Source organism: Pleurodeles waltl, chromosome 9, assembly GCF_031143425.1.
Source record: "Pleurodeles waltl isolate 20211129_DDA chromosome 9, aPleWal1.hap1.20221129, whole genome shotgun sequence".
NCBI lineage: Eukaryota > Metazoa > Chordata > Amphibia > Caudata > Salamandridae > Pleurodeles > Pleurodeles waltl.
In genome coordinates, this window is record NC_090448.1 from 280,956,754 (window position 1) to 280,972,223 (window position 15,470).

The window sequence follows — 15,470 nt, forward strand, 5'->3', positions numbered from 1 at the left end:
CAGGTACTTTTAAATGCCAAGTCAAAGCAACAGTGAAACTGCACACACAGGCCTTGCAATGGCAGGCCTGAGACAAGGTTAAGGGGCTACTGAAGAGGGTGGCACAACCAGTGTTGCAGGCCCACTAGTAGCATTTAATCTACAGGCCCTGGGCACAAATAGTTCACAGTACTAGGGACTTATAAGTAAATTAAATAGTCCAATTGGGTATGATCCAATGTTACCATGTTTAAAGGGAGAGAGCATATGCACTTTAGCACTGGTTAGCAGTGGTAAAGTGTGCAGTGTCTAAAAACCAGCAGAAACAGTGTCCAAAAAGTGGAGGGAGGCAGGCAAAAAGTTATTGGTGACCACCCTAAGGCTGTCAGGTCTAACACATGCCAACTCTGGTGTTGTCACGTCCCCCTGTGTAGAACAGCCATTGTAAGGGACATCAAACATGGACTCCAGCAGCAGGAAACTCATTACAACAGAAATGTTACAGGACAGATGTCAAAGAGGTTGAAATCCACTTCTACACAAATGCATAGCTAGTATTGCAATCAGCACATAGAGTATGACGGGAGTACCATCAGGATGTATGCAATGGTGTCATACAATACAAGTACACCAGATACAGAAGCCAGGGTCATGGTAATCTACCTACAAAGCAGAGGCACACTGATAGGGCCTCTGTATCACCTGCTGTAGGCTCTTCACATATCCATACCATAGCTTCTAAATCACATATCCCATGGAACATATAAAGATGATAACTGAGGTACCCAGAATTGAAACCATTTACTAACATTGGTACCATACCTGTAGGATTGTCACTCACCTATGTCAGTCTACAGTGACATGCACCTTGGACTGCAAAGTAAGAACAAAATGACAGCTAGGTCCAATGTAGATCACAAAGGACTCTACCCATTGTAAAGTGAGAGGCTATGATCCAACCCTTATACATGTGCCAGACACTTCTCCAGACACATAATACTGTACACCATTTGACATCCTCCTCTACCCCACAGGTGAAAGAAATGCTTAAAGATTTTTCCACCCCAGTGTTATGACAGTATAACAATCAGGGTTACACCCCACTTAAACAACACTGATATTGGCAGGAATCTGTCATGTACACTTCTCACGTCTGCCAGCAATTCCCGTCTGCTTCTGAAACAGAATTACTCAAGCCAAGGTTGCAGAGCCAAACAGGATCTAGACAAATCTGTGAGTGAAAGAAAAAAAGGATAGGACATTGTGCAAAACATTCCTTGCATCAGAGACATCATTGTCATTAGTGTAAGTTTGCATCTGCTGTAACAATACATGAGACAACAGAACAATCTGTCCTGTACACAATACAAACTTTCAGTCTGCATTCAAAACTCATTCATAGGCATTTGAGCTCACTACACTCCCACAGATGATGAGGGAGAAAGGAGGTGTGATGCCAACCATCTACATCTGGTTGCACAATCACATCACAACAATGGGTATACTTCACAAACACGTCTGTCAGTTAAAGTACTGATTGATGAGATCTGTCCTTGAGTCTCCTGCTTCATCTTCCTCTGGCTCTTCATCACTTGGCATAACAGTATTCCCATTTCCACCCACAGGTTCAGTTGCCTCCCCATCCTCTGCTATCAATGGTATCTGACATCTCAGGGCTAGATTGTGGAGTATGCAGCATGCAACTATTATTTGACATACCTTGTGGGGTGAGGAGAGGAGGGTTCCTCCAGATAAGTCCAGGCACCTAACTCTTGCCTGCAGGAGCCCAAAAGTCTGCTCAATTACACGCATTGTTCTCCTGTGGGCCTCATTGAGGCAGACTTCCCCTAGCGTGGCTGGGTACCTCACTTGTGTGGAGTTTGGGGCCCCTGAGCTCACAATTTAAAAATACATCTTTTAGTAAAGTTGATTTTAAGATAGTGTGTTTGAAAATGCCACTTTTAGAAAGTGAGAATTTTCTTGCTTAAACCATTCTGTGACTCTGCCTGTTTGTGGTTTCCCTGTCTATGTCAATTTGACAGTTGGGCTGTTTGCACCTCTCTCTAGACAGTGACCCAAAGGGAGCGGCCTGCATATCCTGATGAGCCATGTGTGGTAGGAGGGAGTGGAGGAGTGGTCACTCACATCTGAAAGGGCTGTGCCTGCCCTCACTCAATGCAGTCTCCAACCTCCTGGTGTGTGTCTGGGGCCTGGCCAGGGCAAGGCAGGATTTCACAAACAAGAGAGACGACTTTCCTCTGAAGTAAGCCTACTTCAAGCCAAAATGGGTATAAGAAGGGCACCAAAAACCACAGACTTTAGATCACTTCTGGACATCAAGAGGAACCTCTGCCTGGAGAAGAGCTGAAGAGCTGATGAGAGGTGCTGCCTGTGACTGTGCTTTGTGGAGCTTCTGCCTGGTAAAAGGGGACAAAGACTGGACTTTGTTGTGCATTCCTGCTTGTGAAGAAATCTCCAAGGGCTTGTCCTGAACTTGCCTTCTTTTGTTGAAGTCGCAGATCCATCAAAGACTTCCCCTGCCAGCACCTTGACTCTCTGCTGAGACTTCTGCCCTGCCAAGTGGTGCCCTATCCAGTTCCTGGCGCCCTGACAGGTGAAGCTGGCTGACCAAGATTGAAAATCCACGCATTGACTGCCGTGCAGGGAAATTTTCAATGCAACCTCTGAGACGCGGCAGAAGAAACGATGCGTCGCCGGCTCCATAGCTGAAATCAGCACAGTGCTTGCAGAGTGGCTGGGAGATCGACGCTCACGGCCGGAGAAACAATGCGCCACATTGCTAACGGAGGCTGGTAACGTCGCAAACCACACAGCGTGGTTTTACCATCACCTTGCGGCAGGGTTTCCGACGCAAACCTTGCTGGGAGTAGAAAAATTACGCAACGCCTGCCAGGACCCGAGTGCTGCCCGGATCGACGCATCACTCTCCTGTGGAGAGTAAAACTGACTCACGCTGACCCGACTGAAGAAGGAGAAACAACGCACGATCTCACTTGCGGGTGAGAAATCGATGCACTCATCCGTGCGTGTTATTTTGATGCTACCCAGGTACTTTTCAATGCTAACGGTGTTTTACCTGTTTACAAAAGGATTTAAGACTCTTTTTCTTTCAAAGTCAATACCTTGACTTGTGTATGTTGGATTTTTGTTGTTTTTGTCTTGTTTTGTTTAGGTAAATATTTTCTATTTTTCTAAACCTGTGTTGTGTCATTTTGTAGTGTTTTCATTAAGTAACTGTGTGTTGGTACAAATACTTTACACCTAGACTCTGAAGTTAAGCCTGCCTGCTCAGGCCACGCTACTAAAGGGGTGAGCAGGGGTTACCTGAGGGTGATTCTCCTTTACCCTGACTAGAGTGAGGGTCCTTGCTTGGGCAGGGGTAAACTGACTGCCAACCAAAGACCCCATTTCTAACAGTCCCTATGAGGTTTGAGGAGGTGTCCCCATTTTCATGTTACAATCATACAATGGGGTATGTGAAGTTTGTAACGGATAAACACCCCTCAATGGGGGACTCATGTTGTCTATTAGCCCTTAATTTATGTTGCCATTACATGGATATGTGTACAAATAATGTCTTTGTTGTAGAAAAGGCAAGTGGCTAGGCAGTTTGCCCTTTTGCATTGTCCATGCTAGAAATGCTAATCCCATTCTTATAAGAGTGCTACATATGGTATTAGCTGCTCACATCATGTCTCAATGGACACTTCATGGCTAATCATGTACAGTAGGCTATTTCTTCCTACAATACCTTAGCTGATTTGAATTGTTTGGACAGGTTTGCTTTTGGCTCAGCCTTTCAAGCTGATACAACTGGGCTCACTTAACCTGTTCCAACTTGTAACACTTCCAACCTCAGCTGTCCACATATAGACCTGCTTTTTTCAAACAATTCTGCCTTCATTAGCCCCCCAGAGGATGAACCTTGGTCTGATCACTTTTTAATCCAACTCAAATGGAGGTTTGATAAGAAAAGCCAGTTACTTACTCATAGAGTATGGTCAACTTTCCATGAATGGAATAAAGTTAAGGTTAATGACTAGTTGGAGTTTTCAGCCAGGACAGTTCTTCATTTAACCAATGATGCTGAGACAATGTGGAGGCTGTTACCAGCTGGATGGGTAGGGCTGCAGAGGTTTTGCTCTGTGCCAGCAGAGGGAGAAGCAGAGAGGGGTTTCCGCCCGTGTTTCTCCCATCCTTGGCTGCTGAAAGGAGAGAATGCTAAAAGTTAGAGGTAGATTGGCACAAAGATTATTTTTCAGTCTGGAAAATCAGATATAAAAGTGCTCTCAGAATCTTCCATGCTCCCTTTAAACAGGCCAAGATCTCCTATTTTAATGATAAAACTAGTGCTGCAGCTGTTCGCATGTAACCGTCCAAGCTGTAACATCTTTTTTCTTCTATAAAGCCTTTAATAGGGCTGTTGTTCCCTCTCAGGAACTGTGCAATGGCCTTACAAATTACCTTTAGGCTGTGATTACTGATATTCAAAAGAAACTTTCTCCACTTAAGATAGTGCCTTCACTAGTAAGGCTAAACTGAAATGCCAGCAATTTATTCCAGTTTAGGGCAATTTCCCTATGAGCAGTTGGCCGTGGCCATTATGAATTGTAAGTCTGGTTCCCTGTTGGACGCTAGTCCTCTTTTTATGTTAGCAACAGCAGCTGAGGTGAATAATCCAGTGATCAAACGTTTTTTTTATCTCTCACTACCCTCCAGCATCATCCTTTCACCTGGAAACTGGATAAGGTGGTGTCTTTGCATAAGAAGCCCTCTCTATATTAAACTGTTTAGTAGTCCCAGGCCCTTTCCTTGTTGCCGGCTTTCTCCAAAATGCTGGAGAAACTGTGAAAACCTAACAGTCCAATTATTTAGGAGAAGCTGCTACATCCTATTCAATCAGGTTTTTATCACCTCAAAGAGATTGTGCTTTTAGAAGTATCTGATCATAACAAGTGGTCTCTGCATATAGGTAAAAATGCAGCAAGTACCCTATTCGATCTCTCTGTAACTTTTGATACCATGCCACATATGATTCTTTTACAACATATCTCCAACTTGGGGGTCTGTGGTCTCAGGACTTGATTGCAGACAGTAGTAAATCTGAGTGGCATGTTTTAAGTCTTAAACAGTGGGTGCTGCAGGGTTCATCTGTGAGCCCTACTCTATTCAATGTTTTTATGCACCCTTTAGCGACTTTGGTGGAATCATTTGGATGAAAATTATTTCTTATGCAGATGACACCCATTTGCTTTTTGCTTTTGAGGGAGCCTCCTCTACAGTGAATAAGTCATTCAAGGGCTACATTCAGGAGATCTTTGATTGAATGAATAATAGTCAGTTGAAATGCAACACAGACAAAACCAAAGTTCTTCTTTTTGGCTCCCATACAGCTAACTGGCTGGTAGCAGCCTGACCTCCCTCTTTGTCACCTCCCTCTCTTGCGTCTCTAGTAGCTTAAAAATCAGGGCATGAAACTGGACAATCACCTCTCTCTGGTACCTGAGATTTCGGTTGTTGTATGGACCTGCTTTCGTTTGCTCCAGACCTCTCAAGAAATTGTTTTACTTACTCTCTATACACTGTAGGAAGACAGCGGTACATATTTTGGTCACTTCCAGCCTGGACTATACCGATGCTCTCTACCTGAGGGTGTCCAAAGCTCAGTTTCTTCACCATTAGGTTGTGCAAAATGTAGCGGTTAGCCTCATTCTGAGGCTTCCTAGGGGGACTTCGACCACTCCTTTAAAATCTCTTCATTAGATGCCTGTCATAAGTCCCTTACTCAGTTTCATTATGCTTCTTATCTCGCAGACAAATTCCTCACTTACCTTCCTTCCAGATCCTTCCAATCATCGTCAGAAGCCCTCGTTGTGGTGCATCGAATTAAGCATATGAAGAAGGGAGGTAATGCGGTATTGTTTCTAGCTACTAAAGCTTGGAAACAGGTCCCATTAGACCTCCGATCCCTTCCTTTAGAGGAGTTCTTCCATATGAAGCTAAATACGTGGCTATTCTCAGCCGTTTATTATGGTATTTTCCTGACTACCGTTTAATTTTGGGCCTTTCGCTAGACTTAGTGCCGGGACACTATGTTGAGTGGCAGCGTACTTTACCAAATTAATTCAGCCATTCGTTTATTTTAAAGATCACAATCGCTGGTTTCAAAAAAGGGACGAATCAAAAACAAAACAAAGGTGAACTTGAATACAGTACGTTTATACAACAAAAGAGCCCCTGTTGACTTTAATGTCCAGTACATCTGCACAACTTTCCAGATTATGTTTGGATATTTCACATTAGGTTTTTCAAGGTGACATGCCGAGTTCTGGGATGAATGGTTACACAAGGGAAACATCTGAGCCACGCTAATACCAACAAGCGAACACCCCGTTTTACAAAGAATGATAGAGACAAGAACAGCAGAGATATGTTTGCAATGTTTTCTGCAGCGAGTTAATGCTTTCAGTTCTTATTGATTCTCTTCACTGATAATTATACTACAATCGACCTGTGTCTCCTGTTTATGCATAGATAAGCACAATAGGAGCAGAATATATTACAAAGGTACAATCTTGAATAGTAATTGTGATATGTGAATGCATCAAACGCTCGTTGAAGAGTTGTTGCTGTTTGCATTTAACTTGATTAATGTTTTTTCGTCAAGCCATCAAGATAATGCGTTTGCAATATTGCATGATAACTTAGCAAGAGGGCAGACAGTTGACTTTCCTCTGTGCTTTCCTGACTTCTCATAGTATATTTTAATTAATGAACCATAAAATCATCCAAATGCATTTCTGAATGCCCAAATTCATAAACTATCCAGAATAATACTCGTTTGCCAATAAATTACTAGTTTGAAATCCACGCAACACATAGCGCTGTAATGTACCGCATTCCTCACAAAGACTCATTTCATTAGCAGACAGTTATTTTCATTCAGGCTCCACAATGTTTTACAACTTTCAATAAACAAAACATACATTTATGTAAACAAGCTATGAAATTTAATCACCTGTGTCATTTATCACGTTTGAAAATGGTTACAATATAACGTCCATGACCTTTTGTATCACAGAAAGTAATGTTCGATACATTCTCAAAAGATCAACAGATAAAATGAACAGGATACTGCCAAACGGCAGCTGATGGATTACAAGGCTCACAGTATATGGTTGTTGGAAGCACACGTGCAGTATTTCACCCGAAATTAAAATACTACAAGCATTAATAATTTGCAGTTGAAGTATTACAGCAGTATTCAATATTATCCTTTGCAGAATGGGGAATACCGTGACATTCCTATATTTTTGTTGGAAATGATTCCGCCTAGTCTGATTTGGTGAATATATCCTTTAAGTCATTTTGCATGCAATAATATCCCATATGCGGAATTACCAAATGCCTAATACCTATTTTTGCTGAAACTCCTGTTTCCATCCAGTTTGGTATTAGGCCACTCAAAATGTAGGGATTAGTATAATTCAGTGGTTCTTAACCTGTGGTATGAGGACCCAAAGGGATTCACAAAGCCTACTCAGAGGGTCCACGACTGGTTAGAAACTTAAATAAATAAATATTAATATAGCAATAGATTAATAAACTGTATATCAATAAAGACAGAAAATGTATTGCTGAAAATGGAAAAGCATTCTGTAAACGTGAGGTAATTTGAAATAGAGGCAAAAAATTAAGTTAATATCTTCAAATTGATTTGTGAGAGCAGTGCAAGTGCGTCCAACAAACTATAGTAGGGACAATTGGAGGTCTCAAATGAGCTTACAAAGCTCCAAACTTCCCATTAAAATTAACATTTAGATTTTTCTATATTTATGGATCGTTAGAAGTCTCTGTCTTAGGTTAGTTTTCCTCCAAACCTTTTGCCTGCTTCCTTTTATTTCGTTGCTGAAAATCGTTTTTTGTTGGCCTTAGGACTCTATGCACTTTGCCAGTGCTAACCTGTGCTAAAGTGCTTATGCTCTCTCTAGTCCGAGCATGATTACACCTGATTGGTATATTTACTCTACTTATACATACATTGTAGAGTAGTATATCATATTCCCAGGGCCTGTAATACATCCCAGGCCTCCATTGCAGCCTGAATGTAGCTTTGAACTGTCAATTCAACTTGGCAATATAACCTCCTTACATAGTATTAAACTTCCTTTTTTTACCTATACATTACTCATAGGGTAAGCCTTGTGAGGCCCGTAGGCCAGAGTATATTGTAAATTAAAAGATTGGAAATGAACTTTTAACTTTTACATGTCCTGGTAGTGAAAAGTCCTAAATTTGTTTTTCACTACTGTGATGCCTACCTGTCCCATAGGATAAGTTTGGGTTGCCTTATTATATTTAGTAAGTGCTAGCTTTTTTGGGGGGACAGATCAGCATCTCATGTTTGATATCTGTGAAATTGTAATTAAAAATCCTCTTTAATGGTAAAGTCAGACTTTAAATGACAATTTTGAAAGTGCCACTTTTAGAAAGTTGACATCTTCCCTCCCTTTGCCATTTGGTGACTAATGGCTCACCTGGTCCACGTGACTGGGTCTGGTTGTGAGTTAGGACTTTGTGAATTCCTCCCAGTCACACAATAGAGGAATTAGGTGCACCTGATTGGGCTATTTTCTGGTAGGATGGTGCAGTTGAGCTGGGCACTGACCCACTTGCAACTGAATAGTCTGTGCTCTGCCTTCACTCAAAGGGCTTGGCATCATTGCATTGTCTCTGCATCTGTCTTGGAGCCAGGGCAGGGGATTTAGGAAAGTCCAAACACTTCAAAGAGAAACCTCTAAACAATTCTCCTACATCAAAGAAGGCAACAGGGTATAAAAATAGGGCCCTCAGGCCCACTCTTCAGTTCACTTTCTGGACCTGATGAAGGACTCTCGGAGGATTATCTGCTGCTATGACCTGCTGTGTACCCCACAAAAGACTGTATTGCTGCACCTGGGAGAACTGCATTGCTGTCTTGAGCCTGACTTAAAACCTCAAAGGCCTTCCCATCTTCCCGTCTTCCTCTGAACCCAGGACTAACAGAGTGACTCCAAGGGCTAGTCTGCTGGCCTCCTGGTGATAGTCACAGGGATATTACATTCTCCCACCGTCTTGAACCCACACGTAGATCTAGCCTGAGTGAGTTCTAACCCCCAAGTGGTACCCTCCAGTACTGAAACCTTGGTGGTGGTGCTAAAGGTCCCAGAAGGCCAAAATCCAAAATTTAAACTTGGAATATTTTGGCTAAAAACTGCTCTGAGAACCTAGAGAAAACCATATTCAACCTGCTCATCCATTTTCCCAAGATGCATCACCGGTTGGCCTGACTTTGAGGTTTGCATGCACAATGTTCTTCTCAGCAGCAGGAAATCCTATTCAATGGTCCTTCATCAAAGGGCTATCCTGTCTCCTGGAACTCCCGTCAGCTGCAGCATCCTGTCTCACCCTACTGTAGATTTTCAACTTGAATAAAAGGTAACGTAGAAATCTTCACCACTACTTCATATAGTGACTCCTCTGACACTGTCTACAGCCTTGCTGAACATCACCTTCACAGGACTTTTTCTTCAAAATGTCTTTGAAGCCCTAAAGTGAGTGCCAACAGGGTCCAATCAACTTCTTGTATCTGACCTGCGCTCCATTGTGGTGAGCCATAATTTTTTACTTTGTCCCTCTCTCACAAGACTTTATGTCTGTGGTTGGTGTTTTGATCTTTTAGGTGCTGGGTTTTTCTGGAAGCTTTCAAAGTTGAGCCTGACTGCTTTTTGTGTCAAGATACCCAGGGTTAAGCACAGGTTAATGTAATGACTTTTTGTGGTTCACCCTGCAAAGGAATTCTGGCTGTTGCTTGACCACGGCTCACACATCAATCAACCAACCACCCAATTCCTCACATGAGTTATATAAAATACTTCATTTGTGTATTTGTTTGATGAATGCTTGTTTCTGCCTTTTTGTTTATTCTTTTATGGTTCTAATCATTGAAGACATCGATTCATGGCTTCCAGTACTGATTAAGTGGAGGTTCATAGAAGTCAAAAGGGTAAAAAACACTGGAATGGGTGGTCAAATTGCTATGGAGTGGAAAAGGCTGAACGTGTGAAGTTTAGAAGGAAACCTCACAAGGAGACATCAAAGGCAGACATCAAATGTAGTTGATAAATTAATATAACTGCCCAACAGAGGCCGATAGCAGTGGGAATATGTTAAAAACGGGGTCTCTAGTTGGCAGAGGTATGCACCCTGTCCAAGTAGGGACTACAGCTCGAACCAGGGCAAGTCAATGACATGTCATAAATTAGCCTGTGCTCACTCTCTGGTAGCTGGGTGCAAAGCAGTCAGGCCTAACCTAGGAGGCAATGTGTAAAGTCCTTGTGCTCCACACACACAATAATTATATGATGTACACCACAGAAAAAGACTTTACACGGGTACATAAAAAATAGAGCTTGTTTATCTTGATAGTTTTAAGTAAAATAAGTTACAGATATACTTAGCTTTGTGAGCCAAAGAGAGTAAAATTATTGTGTAAGAAAAGAGTAATAGGTCAAACCGATGGTGTCAGGGACTCCTATGTACGAGTGTCCAATGTCTGGGTCATGCTCCTACCAGAAGTGAGGTACGGCTATGCAGGGCCACAGCCACCTCGGTTGAAGTTGACGAGGTGCAAGCAGCGAAGCTTTGCAGAAGCCACTCGGGTGAAGTTGAAGAGATGTGACCAGCGAACCTTGGGAGGAGCCGGCTTGGATGAAAGATGAAGCGTTACAAAAAGAATGGCAAAGTTGAAAAAGAGGCCCCTTGGGTGAAGTTGAAGAGGTGCAAATGGCAAAGCTGGGCATGGGCTGCTCAGTGGAAAATTGAAGAGTTGCGACCCAAGAAGCTTGGAAGAAGCCGCTCAAGTGAAATGTGAAGAAGTGCAAGCGGCAAAGCTTGAAAAAAGACGCTCAGGTGAAGTCGATGCAATTAGAGCCGCAAAGCAGGTTGGAAGCTGCTTGGGCAAGCTTGTTGTGGTGCGAGTGGCAAAGCAGGTCCGAAGCCGCTCAGGTGAGGTTGTTGCGGTGTGAGCGGTAAAGCAAGTTCAAAGCAGCTCAGGTGAGGTTGATGTGATGAGAACAGCAAAGAAGGTTGGAAGCTGCTCAGGTGAGGTTGTTGCAAATGGAGCAGCAAAGCCGGTCCGAAGCCACTCGGGTGAAGCTGATACAATGAGAGTAGCAAAGTAGGCCAGAAGTTGCTAGGGTGATGTAGTTGCAATGAGAGTGGCAAATCATGGCAGAAGCCATGGGGGTGAAAGTCAAAGAGCTGTGATGCGAGCAGTGAGGAAAACAGGACTGCATAGAATCAATCTAGGCTTGGAGGTTGGGTCTTGGGTTACTGGGCAGAGATCAGCAGGCAGGAGGGCGGCATGATCAATTACGGCAGCAGCTACTGAGAGCAGTCAATCCTGGCAGAGTGGAAATCCTGGCACACAGCAGTCTTTACTCAAGCAGCGTGCCTTGAGTCCAGAAGTGTACTGTCTTGAGTGGCTCATGGGCTCAAGATTTATATCAAAAAGTGCCTTTGATGTGTGAGGTGACTACAAAGAGTTCTTGTGAAGGGCATATGTCCCCTTTTCAGGTTAGTCTCAGCTCCAGACTATCAGTGGGAGGTAATCAGCCCCTTTGTGTGGACTCCAGATACTACCCCTCTGAGGTGTAAGTGTGAGCCCTTCCCAACTCCTCCCCGGGAAGACCCATCATTATGCAGATATAGCTGAGTATCCTGTGTTGTGGGTGTCTGAAGGGAATGCACAAGTCTAGCTGTCACCGAAACCATGCCAGATGTGTATTGGAAATAATGTGTTGCCACACAGGGCAGTGAGTGCAGAGAAATGCCTACTAAAGGTGGCATTTCTAAAATAGTTCTAATAAATTCAACCCTACCAGGAGAGAGGATTTATCATTACTATTGCAATGGTACTAACTGTGATGTAGATACTCCTCTCAGATTAGGAATTAAAGCTTAAAAGTAGTAGAAGGAATTCCCAATACTGACCTAAGTGAGGTGCAGTCCTCACTGTAATTAAAAACAACCTTTAGAGAGTTTCTTATTACCAGGACATGAGACCTTAGCAGTATACATCCTGTCTTTTGCTTACATGGCACCCTGCCCTATGGGCTACCTAGGGCCTTCCTTAAGGGTGACTTAAATGTAAGAAAAGGGGTGATCAAAGCTTGGCAGAGGTTTTAAATGCCAAGTCAGGGTGGCAGTTTGACTACGCACACAGGCTCCACAGTGGAAGGTCTGAGGCATGATTACAGGGCTACTTAAGTGGGTGGCACAAACAGTGCTGACTGTCCACTAGTAGGATTTAATTTACAAGACCTGGGCATATGGCATACCATTCTACAAGAGACTTTTATGCAAATTAAATATGCCAATTGTGGATACACCAATTTTACCATGTTTTAGGGGAGACTAACATACACTTTAGTACTGATCAGCAGTGGTAAAGTGCTCAGAGTCCTAAAGCCAACAGAATATATACAGAAAGAAAACAGGAGTTAAAGGAATAACGAATATGTCTGGAAGTCCATACACAAGGAAAATTCCATCCACAGCACAGCAACTAGCAGAGGCTGCTGACAGGGGTCAGCATATAGGGCTAGGCCCCAGACCATCTAGGGGTCACTGTCCTCTGTAGTTTTGCGAATGGGGGGTGGTACCCCAGGTGCACCGCGTCCTTTCTCCACTCCACCTCCCACTGGTCGAAGGGTTCTCCCATGCAACTGGTCTCCCAACCCAGTGTCTGTCCCCTTGGGCTGAGCTGGGGTCAGAGAAGCGCTCTTCCTCGCCCTACCCCTCCATCAGCGCTTCCACACCCTCCTACCAGGAGTGGCACCCCCAAAAGACAAAATTGTAGTGGTACTTGTGACAGCCGCCCCTTTCCCCAGGTCAGGGCAATACACTGAACCTAAACCCCAAACCCAAGGTCTGCATCCTCAGACTAGACTGGGGTTAGGGGTGAGTCCTTCCTCCCCTTATGCTTCCACTTTGGCTTCCACACTCTCCTCTGCGGAGTGGTACTGCCAGACACCACAACTTGGTGGATTTTTGTGCCAGCATGCCCCTAGCTCTCCTGAAACTATTGGGGTCTCTCTCAGTGGAGGGTCTCTCAGGACAAACTAGACTCCCTTCCTGGGGCACCCTTGGGGTGCTTTCTAGGATTTGGAGCTGGGTATAGGGCACCCTGAGATGTCTTCCACTCCTACCTCCCTTCCTTCTCTTGGGAGGGACATGGGACCCTGAACCCACACCACTACAAGGGGGCCTGTATGGGTTAACCTTAATCTTAACCTCCCCTGCACTTGGTTGGGGGAAACATAAGCAACTCCTTTGGAGTCACTCCCAAACACCTTTCCAGACCTTGGTAAAGCTTTGTAAACCAACAATCATGCACATGCTCCTTCAAAAACAAGTTGTAGAGCCCATCAAAATCATACACATTGCTGTCTTCACCCAGCCCTTCAGTGCCTTCCGAGCATAGTCTAGAAATATAATTTCCCTCCCACCTTTCCCGGAATTTGATGCAGGATCCCATTACACCTTTTATCTTATATTGTAGGCTATCTTCGATTGGTTACAGGTGAACAGGGTTTGGATATGTTAATTTGTTGTCACTTGAAGCAGATGCATGGTGGTTAGTTAATAAACTGGCATAGTTCTAGATTAATAATATTTTTGTTGCCATGGGTGAATCAGAAGAAATGTGGTGGGGCGGGCAACAATGTTACACCAGGATAAGCCAAGAAATAAAAGTTATGCTCTTGGAAAATTAGATAGTTAGGGGCATATTTACAATCCCCATGCGCTGCCGTTGCATCACTTTTTTTTTATGCTCCTTGACAGATTGCAGACCCATATCCATGAAGGGATGCAAAGCCACTTTTTGTGTTTTGTTATGGCCTTGCAGATTTGGAGTGAGACAAGGCAGCTCAAGTCACTGTGCTGACTTACTCTGCATCGGGGGGCATTCCATGGGCGTTGTGGTGGGTTTGCCGACTCAACACCCATGAGTTTTGACGCATTCCCAGATTTACAAGGATGTGTAAACCTGGGAATGTGTCAAAACTGTACGCCTCCCCAGGGGAGGTGCAACAAGGAGAAAAATTTAATTTCTTCTTGCTGTTTCATCTTTCCAATTGTGCTGCATTCTGCAACACAGGTAAAAGAGGAAAACAACTCCATTTCATGTTTTCCCATAGCATTGATAAAGCAAATAGGTCTCATCTATGCAAGATCTAGTGGCTTTGTCAATCTTTTTTGTTGTGTTGTACAGCTGCGTGGATGCTGTGCAGTATGGTTACAAAAAAAAAGTGCTATGATGGAGCAACTGTTGACCGCGCCATAGCACTTTAAAATTCAGCCATGTTGCATAGCAGCCATGCTGCTGTACATGGCGAAGAATTAGCATAGACAAAGCCAATAGATCTTGCATAAGCATGACTTATAGGCTTTGCTATTGCTTGTGGTTTTTAGGGAAGGGTTGAGTAAGTGAATTTCCTAGGATTGTAGGAGGTTAATTGTGCTGGATTCAATCTTTATTCACCCAATTTCAAAGTTCGGCCGTTAGAGCGTGGCATGATATAAATATACGTACATTTTATATATATGTATCTATCTATATATGTTAATTCTTGGCACCTCACTGCTTGACTTGGATCTCCTAGACCACTCCTTTTAAGGTGTATGCGGACTCCGGCACTATGTTGCTTAATCTGCACCATCTAGGCCACTTTGGCATTGTTGTACCTCATCCTCAGCACTTTGGTGGGTGATTTGACCTGTTATAGACTCTTGAATATTGATGCACTTCATTCTGTGATTTGCACTGTCTTAGTCACTTTTACATTGATGCACTTAACTTTGGCCATTTTATTGTGTGATTTGCACTATTTTGGTCATTCTAGTATTGATGTACCCGCGTATCCACCTTTTACTGCCTGGTTGCACTTTCTGGAGCACTCTAGTGCAAATGTATTCAACTGAAGTTTGCTCTCAGTAAAACATATCGCCAAAAGAGCAATTATCCATGTAACAGTGTCGATGGCCAAGGCGGTAACAAAACTGACACAAGGAAGTACAAACATAAAGCTTTTACCAATGATAACAAAGGATTTTTGAAAGGCAAGTCCATGAACGAGTGATAGTGATTGGTGTGCAGTGGATTATAACAGTTCAAACCTCTTGAGCGCTCAACCTAAAAAAGGGACATCTAGTACAGCGATGCCACCTCACTTATTATTTTTTATTCTACGGGATGTAAAATTTCAGCACAGTGTAAACTGGCTGGTCACAGGACTGGCAGACTGCATTATCAATACTTATAAAGCACTGAGGGCCACATGTATGAAATTCAAGTTTTGTGACTCGCAATTTGCGAGTCATAGCGACTCGCAATATGCGAGTCGCAAAACCTGATTTGCAACAGT